Source organism: Plectropomus leopardus, chromosome 9, assembly GCF_008729295.1.
Source record: "Plectropomus leopardus isolate mb chromosome 9, YSFRI_Pleo_2.0, whole genome shotgun sequence".
Taxonomy (NCBI): Eukaryota; Metazoa; Chordata; class Actinopteri; order Perciformes; family Serranidae; genus Plectropomus; species Plectropomus leopardus.
This window is the reverse complement of record NC_056471.1, coordinates 25,908,850-25,927,383: the sequence shown is the minus strand read 5'-3', so window position 1 is coordinate 25,927,383 and position 18,534 is coordinate 25,908,850. Positions and strand designations below refer to the sequence as shown.

Genomic DNA, 18,534 nt, shown 5'->3' with positions numbered 1-18,534 from the left:
CGCAACAACTGCTGCTACAGATATTAAAAATACCACTATTTCTACTACAACAAAAACAGATGAATAATATTACTGATAATTTCTGTATTTGGTTGGTCACTTTCAGATATTAAATAATAAGCACTCTGGTGCCACCTGTTGACACATACACCTTCAATTTCTCATGGCTGCACTGATCTTCTGGAAAAAGAAAAAAAAAGTCACATTTCAGGATGTGCTGTGTGAAAAATTTCAGTTTTACTTTGACCTTCATTTCTATTTATTTTAGAGAGAATCTTGAGTACAATAACAAGTGAAAGTTCTCAGTGCATTCAGCCAGGTGCATGCTGACTCTTGTATCTATTTGTACTCTATTTGTGAACATGATTTTCATAAAACCAGTAAAAGCCATACAACAACCTCATTTTTTACTTTTATAAATACTCAGCTCTGATCAGCACTCTGCCAGCAGAGAAGACTTTTGCTCAGAAGGTGGGTCTCACGTTTGGCTTTCATCAAAGCAGAAGTTGGTTAATATTAACTAAAGTTATCAATTCATACATGTGCACAGTGCAGAGTTGTTACAATGAAGATAAATTTCTTGCCACCACACCCTGTTTGTCTGTCTACAGCGTGCCAGTTAGCACCTGCTAAGGCCAATCCCTTTTCTGTAAGCGTTTACAGCCACTCTGCTCTTAGAGAGCGCAGCCACCGCATGAACAAGGACACATTGCACATTTTAATTCAAATCATGGCAAAACATTGGCACGTGATAAACCTGTTGTGTTTCTGGCACCTGCAGACTTTTAATGTTGTAGCTTTTAATCTGGACACCGCTCATGTGCTGCAGGGAAACGGAGATCAAGGAAGCCTGTTTGGATTTTCAGTCGCCTTCCACCAGCAGCTGAACCCGACCAAAAAGAACCTGTGAGTGAAAATTAGTATTATTGGATTAAGTTTGAGTAAATTAAATTCTGTGTCTTACCTGCTGAGGTATTTTTCTCCAGATTGCTGGTTGGAGCTCCGCGAGCAAAACACCAGAACCAAGTGAATGTTACAGGCCTTGTTTACCAGTGTGATCTCACTAAAACATTGGAGCGCTGCCAGCCCATTGAGTTCAATGATGACGGTATGTTTGCCTATTTTATCTGAAAGTCTATGACTCATTTTTGTGTGTTTTAATGTGAAGTAATGTATTAATACATCGTCGTCCTTCACTGGAGTATATTCATGCTACTTTCTAATTCCACTACATTACATTTCAGAGGGATATATTGTGGTCAGTACTACATTTATTTCACAGCTGCTTACTTCAGATTAAGATTAGTGCAGGTCTCTTGTGTCTGTTACTTGTAAACAGATTTCTCAAACAGCAATTTCCACTCTCACATCCTTGTATTTGAATTACTGTTTCTTTCTCTAGCAGTGCCCTTTTTTTTTATTGTTCATGATCTCATTAATGGTCTCCCAACCCCTCAGATTTATCATGCCAGCACTTTGTCGGTAACCAGTGAACTGAAGTATGTATAAAGTAGCTAAAATAGTCTACACTTTGAGCAGCTACATAAGTAAAAATGCTGCTGAAATATTTATATCATGCATCAGTACTAATAACCCCAATACAATATATAATGATAAATGAGTCACAGCGGCTCTTTAAATGCAGAAGTACTTCTACATTTTATAAAGACTTTACTTAAAGCAAAACTTCACCTGCAGAAAAATCCATTTGTAATTATTCACCTCATTTTACCTTGAATTTGTGAATGATACTTTGTTTTCTTCGCTCAGTGGTGAACAGAGCATCCAAAAAGGCGAATATTCTTCATGAATTGAAGTTAGAGAATGCAGACCTTTACTTGAAATGGAGTATTTTTACATGATAATATTGGTACTTTTTCTTGAGTTAAAGATCTAAGTAAAGAATGTAATTATACAGACATTGCAGGTGCTCAGTGAACCCAACTTGTTTATCCTTATAGAGTTCCTGGATAGTAACGGCATAAACAACCAGTGGATGGGAGTCAGAGTGACGAGCCAAGGTCCTGGTAAAAATGTTATGGTAAACAAAACTCTTCACATTTATTTATTTATTTATTTTAAGAGTACACTATAATTTCCTCATCTTTCTCTTGTAGTCTTGTGCTCATCGATACCAGCAGTGGAACCCGAGCCCGGGCCCATACACTCCTCAGTTGGTGACGGGTCAGTGTTACCTCTTAGGAGATAACCTGCAGGTCGGAGAGGAAGAGAGGACGTGGAGAAGGGTGGTTTGTGGCACTAGGCATCTTACCAAGCGTCGACTGGACCATGAGTGGTTTGCATACTGCCAACAGGGTCATGGAGCGTCTTTTGCAAAGGACAACACGTCTCTGTTATTTGGAGCACCTGGAGCATACTATTGGAAAGGTAAATAAAACTTGGGGCCGCACCTCCAAGTGTTTGTGTCGTCAGCCAACATTAATAAACACGCACAGTATATGCTTAGTCATTACAAAGAGATTGTAAATCATCTTAAGACCTCTTTTTCTACATCTTTTATTGCATGTAAGAAACATCAACATATATAAGGCTTAAAATAATTTTTAGTTTCATACAATTGATGCACAAATGCTTTTTAACAATAACTCCAAAAGGATACAGCTGGTCCCCATGCATAAAAAACAACCAACAGTACTTAATACTTAGTATAGTACTTTAATTTTAATAGCTTCCAGTCAAAGTCAAAGTGTTCCCCCTATATATATATAAAAATCTTAAAAGATGGGAGACAAATACATACTTTCATTCTTTAAATGGCGAAAAAAAATTTCCTAGAAGAGCTGGGTACACTGGGTGCACTTTTTTTGTTAAAAAAACAAAAATTATTATCATAATTTTTGGTTGTTTCAGCACACAAGCTTTACAACATACATGCTAAAACATACATTAAAATCTTGCATATTTCCCTGAACAAAGGTTTTCCATTTGATGCAACACAAGTTTGTTATTGTATAATCACCTGAAAATAAGAATTGTCTTTTTGTAAGTTAGGATGAGCTATTTATATATAAATATGGAGTGTGTCCCCTTCCACAGAGTTCACCATGTTATTTCCAGTAGCCCAGAAAGGACGACTCAAACACTGGCTCTAGATAGTGCCATTTGCATTTTCTTGTTTGCATCCATAGTTCTCGTACATGCTTGGTACTTGGAAAAAAGTTCCAGTACTGCAAACTCATCGCTAGATGCCACTAAATCCCATACACTGGACCTTTAAGTTTTGTTTTTCTGTATTTTCTCACTGTTTCAAGGAATCGTACAAATGGAGGCTTTGGACAATCAGAAAATCTTCAGTGCAGACTCTCGTGAGACTGGGGATTTCAACCAATTTAACACGAAACTCATTCCTTTACAGAGTGACAGCTACCTGGGTCAGTTTCTGTCAATTTGATAATGTCATGTTAGGTCTTTATTTTCCATGTATCTAATGGTTAATCAAAAACTTTAATAAAGATGTGATTTTCATTAGCAATAATGCTCTTTTTGAGTATTTTGAGAAATCCTAAAAGTCTGTTTTTATTTCTATTACTCCCCTATAAACATTTTTATACTCTGTCCTCCAGGATTCTCCATTGACTCTGGTATGGCCCTCATCAGACGGGGTGAGCTGACCATCGTCTCAGGAGCGCCCAGAGGAAATTACAGCGGGCAGGTGGCATTTCTGAAGGCAGACCCTGTGTTAAAGAGAAGTTTGTCGGTGGAGTTGGTCCTCTCTGGTCCGGGCCTGGCGTCCTCATTTGGCTACGATTTGGCAGTGGTGGATCTCAATGGTGATGGGTAACTTTACTTTAGAATTATACTCAAGTGCTTGAATATTTGATTTTTTCGGGGCCTGAATGTGTACCACTCTTTGGACAGTTAGACTGTTAAAGATTATTCTTTTTTGGCATTTTAGCCTTCATTGGATAGGACAGAGTGTTAGTGTGAAAGGGGGAAAGAGAGAGGACGACATGCAGCAAAGGGCCAAAAGCCGTAGTCGAACCCGCGGCTGCTGCAGCAAGGACACTCCCTTCATACACAGGGCGCCTGTTCTATCCACTGAACCACTGGCCACCCCAGGACAGTTGGACTGTTTAAACCACATCAGCTGTCAGGAAGTAAACATGGACCCAAGCTGTTGCCAAGCGATGCAATTTCAGTGAAAAGATCTATATTGATCAGTCCATCAATCGTAAACTTTGTTTTGAAGTAAAATCTCATCCTAACATCTGTCTGGACTGACTTTTTTATATATATTCTTGGTTACCAGAGAATGTTAAATCATGATTTATTTACTCTCATCAATACTGTGTATGCACCAGCATTTGCCCTTTACAACATTCTGGTTAAAAGTCAAAACTTACTACAGATTTAACAGGTTTTGGTGACACCATAACCGTCAATCTAGCACAGTTATAGACTATAATAATAATGGTCCCCAATGGTCCCCGTGAAGCCAAAACATCTCTTATTGCCCCCTGGTGGCCGGCTGCAGCATAGGTCATAAACTCCTGCATGTTAGCTGATGGGCCATGGGCAAAGGTACATGCCAAAAACATCAAAAACATTTTTCCCCAAAGATGGTTTCTTTCATTGTAAGTAGTTTTTATCACCTTTCTGTTTGTTGAAACCATGTTTATTTAAGTGTGGCTTCAATTAGGTATCTGTAGGTATGAGAACGGGGTGTTAAGTCATGATTGGCAACTGTGGGTGCCAATCGGTGTTCACGAGATCAATGGCACTGCTCTCTCATTATTCGGATGGCCGGAACTCACAGACTCGGGCTCCAAATTACATCACCAGCACAAGATGGCTGCATCTGTATCCAGGACGAGAAAAATCCAGTTACGAGAAAAATCAAAATATTATGAGCATATTTCCATGAAATTTGTTGACCGCATTTATGTCTTCCAGAGAATACACACTTTCAATTTTGGACACTATGAGCTTTATTTTATCAACATGCTCGAGCAAATTGTAATTCTTTTTCCCACTCTAAATATCTAATAGTGGTTTTATAGTTTATGCCATTATACTAGTCAGGTTATAAAATTATAGATTAAACATATTTCTAGTAATGTTATTCATTCCTCTTGAGTACATTGTAATAAACCACATCTATGCCAAAGAATCCTTTGTACGCAGTTCATATCTATCTAAAACAAACATGTCTTCCTGTCTATTATCTTTATGATGAGACTGCTGAAAGAGTTCCTGTCTTTTGTTCTTGTGGTTTGTGCAGGTGGGAGGACCTCGCTGTAGGAGCACCGCAGTTCTTTGTTAAAGATGGTTTGATTGGAGGAGCAGTCTACATTTATATCAATGACAAAGGAAAAAACTGGGAGAAGATTGATCCCATCCAACTGCTTGGACAGACAGACTCCATGTTTGGCCTTGCAGTGGAAAACGTTGGCGATATCAATCAAGATGGTTATGGGGGTACTGTCATTTTCATATAAAATACATCCTGAACTGACTAAACTGACAAAGTAAGAAATTACGCCTATTCTAATTTGAAAACTCAGTTCTTACTTTGTATAGCAGATATTGGTAAACGTTAAATATCTTTGGTTAAACAGCTGCCTCTTTGGCCAAACTTGTGATTACAGGAAATCTGATGAATATTAAAACACAGAATTATTCATCTTAAGTTTGCTGACATTATCAACCACAAATTGCTGGTCATACCAGTAGAAATAAAAAAAAAGACTTGAGTGTACTGTGATGAGCAAATGAATGTTTGAACTGGACTTTTTATTTGTAAGATAACTTATATCGTATTCCATCTTTCAAAAGTTTCACATCAGAGAGAAATTTTACCCCAAAATCAAAAAACACATTTCCCTATTATCTGTAGCAAAATTCATCAGTCTAGATTGTTTTGGTGTGAGATGTCGAGTGTTAAAGATATCCCCCATTGAGATGTCTGCCTTTTCTCAAACACAATAAAATTAGATGGCACCCGGCTTGTGGTGCTCAAAGTGCCAAAAAAGTACATTTGAAAAACTCAACAGAATTGTCTCTTTTTAAAAAATGATGACCTCGTTACTCAAGATAATTCACAGACCTTGTTGTGAGCAGTTTTATGAGGGAACTATTTTCTTTTCATCGAACTGCACCTGCCAACCATATCCCCGTGCAGAAGGAAGCGTGCATCAACTCATAGACAAGAGGCTTCTGTTTGAAACAACTCGACGAGTAAAATAGTGGCGACAATAGTGGCATCTCCCTTGGTTGAGTTATGACGTTAGCTAGCTCAGGGATGCCAGGTGAGTTACTTGCAGAGGCACGGTTACTTCAACTGTTTCTTCAACTCACACCAAAACAACCTAGATGACTAAAGAGCGCTACAGGAAAGAGGGAAAATATGTATTTTTGATTTTGGGATTAACTGTCTCTCTAAAGCCTAAAATTATCTTGAGTAAAATAAGGGCAGAACCCACAAATGATAAATATACTTTAAGATATGGAAAAACGTTTTCACCCAAGAAAAGCATTTTTGACTTAAGTTTGGACTTAATTTCAAGATACCTGTACTATCTTTGTCTTCGTACTTACCATCATGTTAATCTTTGACAGATATTGCTGTGGGGGCGCCATATGAAGATTCTGGTCGAGTCTACCTTTACTACGGCTCATCAGAGGGAATCAACAAAGAGCCTGCACAGGTGAGATTTTATGAAAAGAGCACCTGTTCAGAGCTCTGTTGGAAATATTTAGGCAGTAAAAACAGACTTTGAAATTACGTTCCAATATTTTGAGTTTTTCAGGTTCTTTCACCTGAGAAAGCTACTCTGTTTGGATATTCTCTGTCTGGAAACTTGGATGTGGATGACAATCAGTACCCTGATCTGGCTGTGGGATCTTTGTCTGATTCTGTCTTTGTTTACAGGTAAGTTTAAAGAACAAAATGTTTTTTTTTCAGTACGGCAGTAACCTATTACAATCAAAAATGTTTTTCATAAAGCCAGTATGTATGTTGGTGATAAATAACAAATAATGTAAAGCATACAACCCAATATAGAAAACAAATTTTTCGGAGCTTTATATATTGATTTAAGATGAAAACTCTTGATTTTTAACACATCCAGAACAGACTTACAGTTTAAAATACAATTTTCTATATTCAGTTTTTCATCCTTTTTGTCTTTTCTTGTTTCTTGCATGTTCAGATTTGTTTAGGACATCTTTTGCTTCAACCTTCTCCCAATATTTACTTGTTTTTGTGTGTTTAAAATGATTCATGTAGATTAGGCCACTTTCTTTGAAGGCACCTGTTATTAGACGCACCATATTAGGGAATATTCTATCTAATCTAATATTCACACACTGCATGGTGTTAAACTTTAGTTTCACTGTGCTGTAAAAGAGCCAAAACAACACACTTCTGATTGTTCTTAATATTTCTAACAACCATTGTCTGCTCATAACAAATGTCAAACCAGCGAACTGATTGAACCTGTCATTTTTGTTGTCTCTGTTTCAGAGCGAGGCCAGTGGTCAGCGTCAGCAGCTCTCTGCGGGTAACACCAAATGAAATAGACATCACAAAAGAACAATGTACAAAACTTACGTGGTAAGATGCTAGAAAACATACAGTATATGTCAAAGTGATATAACTGTTAACATAGTGACTATTGATCCAATGTGTCTTTGCACAAACATGCGTTAAGTTATTTTGCAGTTCGGGCATGTTTTACCTACACGGCACATCCAGCATCGTTTAACCCCAAACTGTGTAAGTTTCCTTATTGTCAGTTCAATATTCTTCACGCTGAATATAAGGTTGTTCACCTCTTATATGGTGTTGCATATGGCATTTAATGTTTTTATGGAAAACAAAGGAGGTCTGCAAATTGTAATAAATAGTTAATTTATCTTATTAAAACGCCATTAATAAAGTCCTTATTACTTAATTTTGTACAAAATCTTCCTAACATCAAGTGTGAAAGCGAAACCTGGCAAACATGAAAAAGACACGAGGAAAATCTTGTACATCAAAGCGTTGCCTTTAATAGAAAAAAAAAACTATTTATTTGGAGCCTGCAGTGAGCAGACCTCCTTTGTTACCTGCAGTGCATTATTTTTTTGTCTTACATAAGAGTTATTAGTAGCCTGCTATTACTGACATATGTTGAAGTAGCAGCAATCATTTTGATAGCAGCTGCCATAAATAAAGTCGTAGCAGTTGCAGTGTTTGCTGCAGTAATAGCAGCAGTGGGTACATGTATCAGTATAAATATCAGTTGTTATAATATTATGTTTCTTTCTCAGCCCTCGACTACGCTTTTGAGGCCGATGCTGAGAGGAGAAAAGCGAGACTTCCTCCCAGAGTAAATTTTCTGGGTTCACCTCAAGGAAACTTGAAGCTGCCTGGACAGAAGACGGAAATCTGTACTGACACCCGAATACGACTTCTGGTGCTTTTCTTCAGCTGCAAAGTCCCTTTCAAACAGACCAATCAAATACCAGATTATGTATGCGCTAAACCAAACTATAACTCTTGTGTTGCAGCGTGGCATCAAGGACAAGCTGCACAGTATCCCCGTCTCCGTCACCGTCTCTCTGTCAAACTCCAGTCAGACAACCAGGACGAGTGCAGGTCTGCCCGACCTTACACCTGTCCTCAACCTCTATCAGCAAAAGAGCACTGTCTCAGAGGTACGAGTGTATGTCTGCTGGTGCATCTCAAAAAATTAGAATATTGTGTTGTGAATATTGTGTTGAGTCAGTTATTTAAGAAAGAAAAAATTTAATATATTCTACACTCATTACATGAACTAAAACTTTTTAAGCATTTTTCTATTTTGATTTTGATGATTATAGTTTACAGCTAGAAAAATGTAAAAGAATGTAGAAAAAAAACCACCTGAAAATATAGATGAGCTTAAGGCTGCTATCAATGCAACCTGGGCGCCATTAACACCTCAGCAGTGCCACAGGTTGATCACCTCCATGCCACGCCACATTGATGCAGTAATTTATAGCAAAGGAGCCCCACCAAGTATTGAGTGTATAAATTAACATATTTTTCAGAAGCTGGACATTTCTGTATTGTAAATAACTTATTGAATTATCTTAGGAAATATTCTAATAATTTGAGACACTAGATTTCTGATATTGATGAGTAATAAGCAAAAATCATCAAAATGAAAACAAAAAAGGCTTGAAATATTTAAATGTACGTGTAATGAATAAACAACATATGAAAGTTTACCTTTTTGAATTAAAGTATGAAAAAAATGAACTTTTTCACAATATTTTTTTATTTGAGATGCGCATGTATATGTCTGTTTACCTGTTTGTCTTTAGAAATTTGTAAATTTTGTGTGAGAGAATTGTATTAATAACCAGTCTTAGATTTTAAAAGTACAAAAATGTTCATTTCTGCTTTGTTTGTTTTTCTCACAGATTATCTTAATTAACAAGGGTTGTGGCAGGGACAACATTTGCCAAAGTAACCTACAGCTACAGTACAAGTTCTGCTCCAGAGAAAGACAAAATAATCAAGATGTTTTCAAACCACTGGCCAAGTAAGAAAACAAATTAAACTCAAAAACTAAGCACTATATGTAATCAGAACTAACTCCCTCCAAACAAACTGCAGACTCATGCCATGTCGTGTCCCGTCCATAGAGACGATGGTGTTGCGGTCATCACTCCGTCTGTTGAAGACGTAGCTCTGGAGATTACTGTGACTAACAGGGATGGGGATGATGCACACCAGAGTCAATCCATCATCAGCCTCCCAGAGACGCTTGATTTCGTCTCCATTGTCTACAGTGAAGCTTCAGTAAGTATACAAATACCCTGTGGTGAAAGAATTGTAATAAAAAAATATTTTTTTAAATGTTTTTATTTTATTTGTATCTTTATTTTGTATTTTATTTTATTTTGTTTTTCATGTCTTTATATAATCAAGGGCCATACATAAAAAAAACATTCATCTCAAAAAGAGAAAAGATGCCAGATTTAACTGTTAGCTAGTTTACATCTGCAGTCCCTGGGCAGGTACAATCACAACAAATACCTCACACTAAAAAATACTTACCACACATGATTAAAAAAACATTATATAACAATAGACAATACAAACAGATAAAAAAAACATCAACATACCAACACATTCTGATGGTCTGTGCCATATTCATTCAAACTTAATTTAAACCTAAGGGAATCATTGAGATTACAGTTTAAATAAAATTAAACAGAGAGATGAATTAATGAGAAACCAAACAACAGAACAGTTAGAAACAGTTACATTAAAGAGGAGAGTAGTTTGCAATCAGAGTTTTATACTGACCTAAAGGTACAATTGTGGTAAGTTTTAATGTGTGCTGTAAATTGTAAGTGTGTGAAGTATAAATATGGAATATCAGCCAATAAGGAAAATGATCTGTGATAGGAAAGACCTTTACGTTTTAACATTATTGGCTTTACTGTGAAATATGTATGAAAATTGTAGGATGTTTTGTTTGTTTTTTAATTATTATCCAGTCATGGAAGAAGCCCTTTTACTTGAGTTAAAGTAAAAAATATCTAGATATCTAATATTTACAAATACTCCCTTTACAAGTAAAAGTTCTGCATTGAAAAGTACACAATTGTTATATCGTTATATCATTAAGATATACTCAAAGTACAAAAAGTAAAAGTACTCTGCAGGGTCCCCTTTCAGAATAGTTGACGTAATTGGATTATAATTATTGATGCATTAATATGCTCGTCACTTGAATGTTGCAGCTGGTAAAGGTGGAGCTTATTTTTAATTTCTTTATATACTGCTGTTCCGCTGATGAATTTACCCCTGGGGATCACCTGGGGTCTCATCTTAACTGATAATAATTCATCATAACATATCTATTGATTATATCTTGCATTATGAATCTAAATCCACTAAGTGAGCTGTGACACTGTTGACACACAAAAAGTTGGTAATTTTTTTTTGTGTCAACAGTGTCACAGCTCTCTTTGTTAATCAGATTTTTTTGTCTTTTTAATAATTGATTATTAATTTTATCAAATGTCACCAGAGGAGCTCCGTAGGGCTCCGTATTAAACTACTAATTAATGTAAGGGAGTATTAAGTACAATATTTGCCTCTGAATTGTCATGGACTAGAATCTAAAGTAGCAGAAAATGAAAATATTTGGTTAAAGTTCAAGTGTAACAAAATTGTACAGCAGTTAAGTAAACTTTACTTAGTAAACTGTACTTTAGTTACATTCCAGTACTGGGATTACCCTAATACTAATAGACATATTTCCTTGCTCTTTGCATGCATTTGTCTGCAGGAAACACAAGTGAGTTGTACAGCCAACAAAAATGGAACATTAATAAACTGTGAACTGGGAAATCCTCTCCGAAGAGATGCTGAGGTGAGTTACACCGCCCAGATTCCTCCACGTGTGCGTTTCACTACACTGTTGTCATGGCAAAAAGAGTTCAACTCATAATGTTATTGCAGTATCTATTTTGAAAGAAAGAAAATGCTACCAATCAACTTAAATTTTTTTTCTTTATATATTTTGGATTTCTTCTCCTTTTTTGGCAAATTAATTACTGTGAAAATCATCAATCATAACTGTGTACAAAGAGCATTTGCAATGAATAGATAGTGAAAAGGCCACCAGGTAGCGTTGGAGGAGGGAGGCAAAGCAAGAACGGAAAGAACCTTAAGTTATTAAAGAGGTTCTGGATTATTTACATGATACTATATAAGGTGTAGTATCAACATGACATCTATGATTCTTTTTTAGATCACTGTTATTGTCATTGCCTGTATGTTGCAGCATCCCTATTGTGTATTACTGTGTGCATGTTTTGTGTTAAAGCTGCATTATTCCCTTCAGGTTACTTTTTATGTCATACTCTCAACATCCAAGATCATGCTGAGCACCGAAAACATCAATGTGTCCGTGCAACTGAAAACGTAAGTCGGTTAATCAGTTTTTTATTAGCATGCTGTATCTGTATGTGATTATGAATAAATGTTGGTGTTATTCCTGTGATGCAGGACGAGTGTGCAGAATATATAACCAGTTGAGGCGTTAGCCAAAGTGTTTTTTTGGCTGGATTTGCAGGTATATGGGTAAGCATGGATTGTTTTTATGTTTTTTTAAATTGTGATATTTTATTAGATTGATTTTTTTAAACATATATATAGTTTTGTCATTTTAGCACAAATATAAATTATTTAATACTTTTTGTATTTGCTGTTTTAAGTGGATTATGCCTGTTTTTCTGTGTTTGTTTGTTTTTTTCATTGAAATTGATATTTTTTTGCAGAATTATCATTTTGAACACTGTTTTATCACAAGACCTGCTGTATTAAATTATAGGAGCAATCCCTGATGGAGCTATGGAAACGAAAAGGTTTACATGAAAAAAAATATGATTTTATCTTGGCTCACACTACTACCACCAACCTTACATCAACAGCAAGACTGGTTAATAAAAGTGGAAAAACAGTAACAGCAAAACTCTTTTTAAAGACAGAATCGTTTTTAAACTAATGGGCTCCTGCAATTATTTATTTTAGATTTGATACAGCACTGTACTGATTTAACTGTAAATTAGCCCAAACATAACATCTGTTTTTTCAAAGTCATCTTTATTTTATTTCTATTTAATTGATGTAATTCTTTGGAGATTCCTCTTTAAATGTGTACATGACGCCATTATTTGTTTTTATCATTTTTTGCTGAACTGTTTCCTGACAAAGTAGCTGTCTATAATTCAAATGTTCACAAGTATGAATAAACATTTAGTAAAAAAAAAAATAGAAGCAGAAAGAAAGAAAGAAAAGACAGCTATTAAACTGTGGCTTGACATTTTTTTTAAATATTTTGAAATGATCAACAAATGTTGACAAGTCTATTTTTGTTTTTCAGTCTCGCCAGGCCCTCTCAAGTGTCACTCGGGGAAAACTTGAGAGTTGAGAGCACCATAAACTCATTCGATGAAATTGGAATTCCAGTTCAGTATGAATTTAGGGTGAGCTCTACTTTATTGTCATCTTACTGTAAATTCCTCAATAGCTTATTTCCCACCTAAACTGGGCAAAGAAAACTGTTCCAATGTCTTTTTTTTTTCTTTTTTTTTTCAGATAACAAATTTGGGCCGACCGCTGAAATCTTTGGCCAATGCATCGCTGAACATCTTCTGGCCGAAGGAGAACTCTGTAGGAAAAGGGCTTCTGTATTTGACTCATATCGGCAGTGAGGGTGTGCAGTCGGTCCCCTGCTCGCCTGTGAACGAGGTCGATCCACTGAAACATGTCAAGGTAATAAACACCTCTACCTTTTTTATTTTATTATTCAAAATGTAATCCATGCCTCTAACAATAAACACCTCTGACCTGATGATGTTTGCTATCGAGGGTTGGCACAACCCCTCAAGGCGACGACGTGAAGCTGAACATGAAGCGCTTTCTACTGCTGGGTTGGACTTTCTTCTAAAAAGAAGGAAATACAAAACCTTGGTATGAAATTATTATTATTATGTTGCACATAGAATATTGCATAGAAATTTCTTTTTTGTATAAAATGGAAGCGAAGCATTTCATTTTTCAATAATTGATGGAGAAGGGGTGGGAATTAAAAACTTATTAAATCCCACCCCTTCTCCATCAATTATTGCATCATGTCCCTCTTTCTCTCTTCCTTTCATGCTTAATCTGTCCTATATAACAAAAGCAAAACCCCAAAAATAAAATCTTTAAATATAATAAGAAGAATATTTGACAGCAGCAAGATTTTAAAAATTCAGATTATGTATTACAATACAAACACAACACTGTGTGATGAAATTGACTCACAGTCATGTAGACACCCCACTCTCTTAAACACAGTACCTGCTCATGCTTGCTGTGTTGACAAACTTGACCAAATTGACAAAGACTAAACATTTTCTGTATATTTAAAAAAGCTAATTTAGTTAGTATACAATATGATTTTTTTAAAAATTTCCCCTAAAGTCTAGTTTTTATTTACTTTAATTAACTGTTTTTTCACACCTTGTTTTTGTTTTAGTTTAGTCTTTAGTGAGCTTAGTTCAGTCATATGTCCCGTGTCAGTCTCAGGTGTGTGTCCTTCCTTTCAGACCTGCGCTGATGGACTGAAGTGTGTGGAGGTACGCTGCCCTCTGCTGGGTTTGAACATTACTGAACTCATAGTTCTGCACGCACGCCTGAGGAACACCACCCTTACAGAGGTGTGTTATTTCTGTTCAAGGGAAGAAGTTTAGTTTCAAAATGGGGAAAACACATGAAATGTGGGGTTGGGAGTCTGTTAGAATAGTGGTTCCCCACCGGTGGGTCGTTGTCCAAACTTGGGTCGTAGGTCCATAACGAGTGGACAAGTTTTATTTCCTTGTGTTCTAAGCCCATGTCTCATTTGCATTTTGTGAAAAAATTTAAATAAGTGGTAATTATGTTTAAATGTGGACCTTGAACCGATGACTAAGGAGAAATCTAAACCATGTGGCTAGACCAGTTGGGAACCACTATATTTGAAACTTTTGTGTCAAACAATCAGTTTCCTCCTTTTGGGTGATTTTTTTTTTTTGCCTTTTGTGTAAAGTTATGGTATAAGAGTCTGCTAGTCCCCTACTCCTTTATGGTTGTTGTTATTTTGGGGGGGGCAAATGCATGTCTTCTGCATCCTCTCTGAAATATACTCCTATGTTTTTGTAAAATCCCAAATGCTCATATGTTTGAAATGCATGAGCTCTGTTGGATAATGGTGAGGACAATGCTTCAGTTTTGATGTTTTAAGATATTGTTTCCAAGAATTATTCCAGCTGACTTTAAGCTTTTTGGGGTCTTTGTTGTCAGCCTCGCCAACTCAAAACTATTGCAAGTGTAGCTGCAAGAAATAATTAATTACTTTAATTTTACTTTAAGGGGGAAAAGTCCAAATTCACAGATTTTAGCTTGTTAAATGTGAATGTTTTCTGGTTGCTTTACGCCTCTATGACAGTAAACTAAAAATCTTTGGGCTGTGAACGAAACAAGACATTTTAGGATGTCATCTTGGGCTTTTGGTAACCCTTGATGATATTTTTCACCACTTTCTGATACTTTATAGACCAAACAACTAATTGATATATGAGAACATGAAGTTCTGAAGTGCACCACCATTCACTCATGTAATTTGCCTCTCCCCCTAAGGATTACAGCTCTTTGAACTACCTGGACATTGTCGTGGATGCTTTTCTCACTTTAAGCTCTCCAGAGAATATTAGACTTCAACCGGATAAGCCTGGGACAAAGGTACAACCATAAGTGTTTTTGATTTTGTGACATGACTTACATATGTTGTGTTAGAGAAGATACCCACCATTTGGGCTTAGATAATGGTGAGAATTCTCAACCTAGTATTGCAGTGTCTATCGTCACACTGACGTAACAAACGTTACAAACGGGTTTTCTTATTATCCTGCAGTCCACACACTGAAATCTGAGTTAGTTACTCACCTGTTAATGTACCGCAATAACCCACTCTTATGATGTCTGGCTCCACAGGTAAAAGTGACGGTGTTCCTCGAAAGAAAAGCCACATACTTTGCTAAAGTTGCCTGGTGGATAATCTTCCTGACGGTCATTGCGTTGCTCCTGTTTTTGGCAGTTCTTGTCTTCTTTTTGTGGAAGGTAGCACATAACATAATTTATAACAGTGCTTTTTTTTGAGAACTTTGGTGAAGTACTGTAGCTGTGGACTAATTATATTGTATTTATCAAAGTGCAACCCAATCGGCACTAAAAAAAAAAAAGAAAACATTAGCATTGTACGTTTCTACAAACCACGGATACGTCAACATTTGTACATTTTGTAGCAGATATGTTGAAACTTAACATGAAAACCACATAGTTTTGGTAAGGAAAAGGTCACATTGGGGCTTAAACTACCCAGTGAACAATCCAGGTAGGAAACAGCCAAAAAAATCGCTTTTTGTGAGCAATGGATCCAACAAACCAGTCACGTTTGTTGCCTAAAAGCCTGCTGGAAATGTAGCATTACTCACTAAGTCACATCTTGTTGTGTTGTTTGTCAGTCTCAAACGTAGGCCTGCATGCTGCTGCATATCATGCATATGAAATATACAAATATAATGTATTCATGGTTTGCAGAAACGTATAATGCCAATGTTTTCTTCAGGGCTGCCAAACAGTAAATGTCGTATTTCTGGAAGTTGATCCAGTTGTCGATGTAAATATGCTGTTTCTTTGATTACAATTTGTCTGGTTTCTGCATCCAAAAGATTTACAGTCTGCAGTTGTGATATCACAAAACATTGAAAAAATCAGGACAAGAGTACATTCATTTCATGAACTTGACACTTTTAAGTCAAATATTCATCTGTTTCTTCAGAGTTTGGGGCAACTGCAGTATTTTCCACCTTTGTGTGATAATAAAAGTGCATCTCAAAGGCATAGGATATTCTAAATTACAAATCTGCACATCAAACAATGTGAAAGCAGTTAAACAAAATGCAGATAAACGTAGTATTGATCCATTTGTCACAGATGCATTATGACTTTACTTTACTATTTACTATTTACTTTTACCATGGTTCCCATGTCATGAAACTCCTGGAAGAGTTATAAAATTAGACAAAACCTTTTTCTATGTCTGGAAATAGTTTGGAATTAACAGAATGGTTTGTGAATAGCCATTGTTTTGCGTCGTATTGCTACAATACCTTTGAGGCATAGCACACACTGTGTGAGAGCCTCATTATTGCACCCTATGATTGTTGTATAGGCCTCATTATTTAACTACTTCATTGGAGTCATGGAAATGGGTAAAATTTTATGGAAACATTTTTAAAATTCATTGGAAAAATGCCCGGAAACCGTGTTTTACTATCTTTTTTTAAATGTTGTGCCTCATTAAGTGTGTGTGTGTGAATGTTGTATTGATTCTCTTATTTTTTCTGTCCTTGTCAGCGTGGATGCATCAAGAGCCTCTCTCAGAAAATGAAGCCCTCAAAGGATGGAGATCTTAAAAAAGGACAACGCTCACCTTAAAGGCTAAAAGGAAACCACGGGGGCCTCAGGGGTATGAGACGCATGCCATGAACACGAAATGTAAACGGTCTGATTCTGGTCCAAAAACTATCCATTACTACTGCAGAATTACATGATGATACAGGATTTCTTAATTAATGCAGACACACTCAAAATTTTAGTTGCATCTTTTTTTTGCCATTTTTATAAAATGAAAGGGAAAACCATAATTTTCATGAGTTTTTTTTAATGAAGCAGAAAATATCACTCATTTGATACCAAAAACTGTTACAACAACATGAAAAAAGTTGTGCTATACTTTCACCATGAAGGAATGTGCGAGTGGTGGGGACGGATGACAGGGTCGTACTAAGGAATCATATACCTGAAATTGAATGGAAATCTTGCAGCCAACATGTTTAAATCTGACTGCACATATGATTACAACACTGTTGCTTTTGAAATACTGTGAAATACTGTGTTTTCATTTGTAGTTGTGCGAGATAATACTGTGTTTGTGGTGAAGTCCCTACTGTTTCTGAGGGGTTTCAGTCCAAAATTGCATTTGACATAAAAACTCCAACAATTAGGTTACCTGTGATTAAAAGTGGTAAGTAAATCATTGTGGCAGAATTTTAGGATGAAACCCTCCTTTTTCTATTTTTGTATCGTACAGGTGCAATAGCCCATTTGACTAGAAGTGTAGGTGATTTTCACATTTTCTCATTCAGCAGAAAAGTGTCTTTTCACAGTATCTATACATTCTTTTTTTTTTTCCAACATCTCCGTCTCTGCTCTCTTTTAGGATCCTGTCAATCGACTTTCATCATCTGTACAGAAATAGTTAAACATTTTGAGAAACACGCCTTTTTTGCATTCCTGCCAAGAGTTGGAACTGGAGTTATCAGCTGCTCAGTTTAGCATTAAACTGGAAACGGGTACATCTCGCCTAATTCTGTCCGTGGCTGTTAAATGGAGGCTGGGACACGTGCTATGACCCTGTGGGAGTTATGGGGTATTACATATGTGTAATGTAACTGGAGCTGCGATGCTGGAGAGTGCTAGAAATTAAAGTAGTGTGTCAGCTCAGGTGCTCTTTGAGTACGCTCTTTTTAGCCTCCTTGGGTGCACTCGGCCCAACAGTGCATTTTGGGTATGCTCGAATGGATGGTGGCCAAACGTTTGTATTTTGAAAGCATTTGATTATGAAGGACCCTTTAAATAATAGCTGTATTGAAATTCTCCCCCATATTTAATTGTCATGCGCAATGTATTTTGACCCATTGCCGGCAACTGTGGACGCCTCAGTGAAACGAATCAATTATCCCCCATATTGTACGATAGTACGCCAGCTATTGAGCCGTTAAGCAAGTACAGACAATATTTAATGCTAACTGTAAAGCTCACCAGTTAAAGTTATATCCTGTCTGTTTAATTTGTACCAAAATTGGAGTACAAAAATGAAAATCTGCAGTTTTATAGAGGTAATGTTTTGCACTATTTGTAGCTCAAGACCAGAAAAT

General features: G+C 36.4%; 1 pseudogene; it reads left to right on the top strand.

Moving 5' to 3' along the window:
• Nucleotides 1-694: 694 nt before the first annotated feature.
• LOC121947778 lies at nt 695-17,083 on the top strand (annotated as a pseudogene).
• Nucleotides 17,084-18,534: the final 1,451 nt, after the last annotated feature.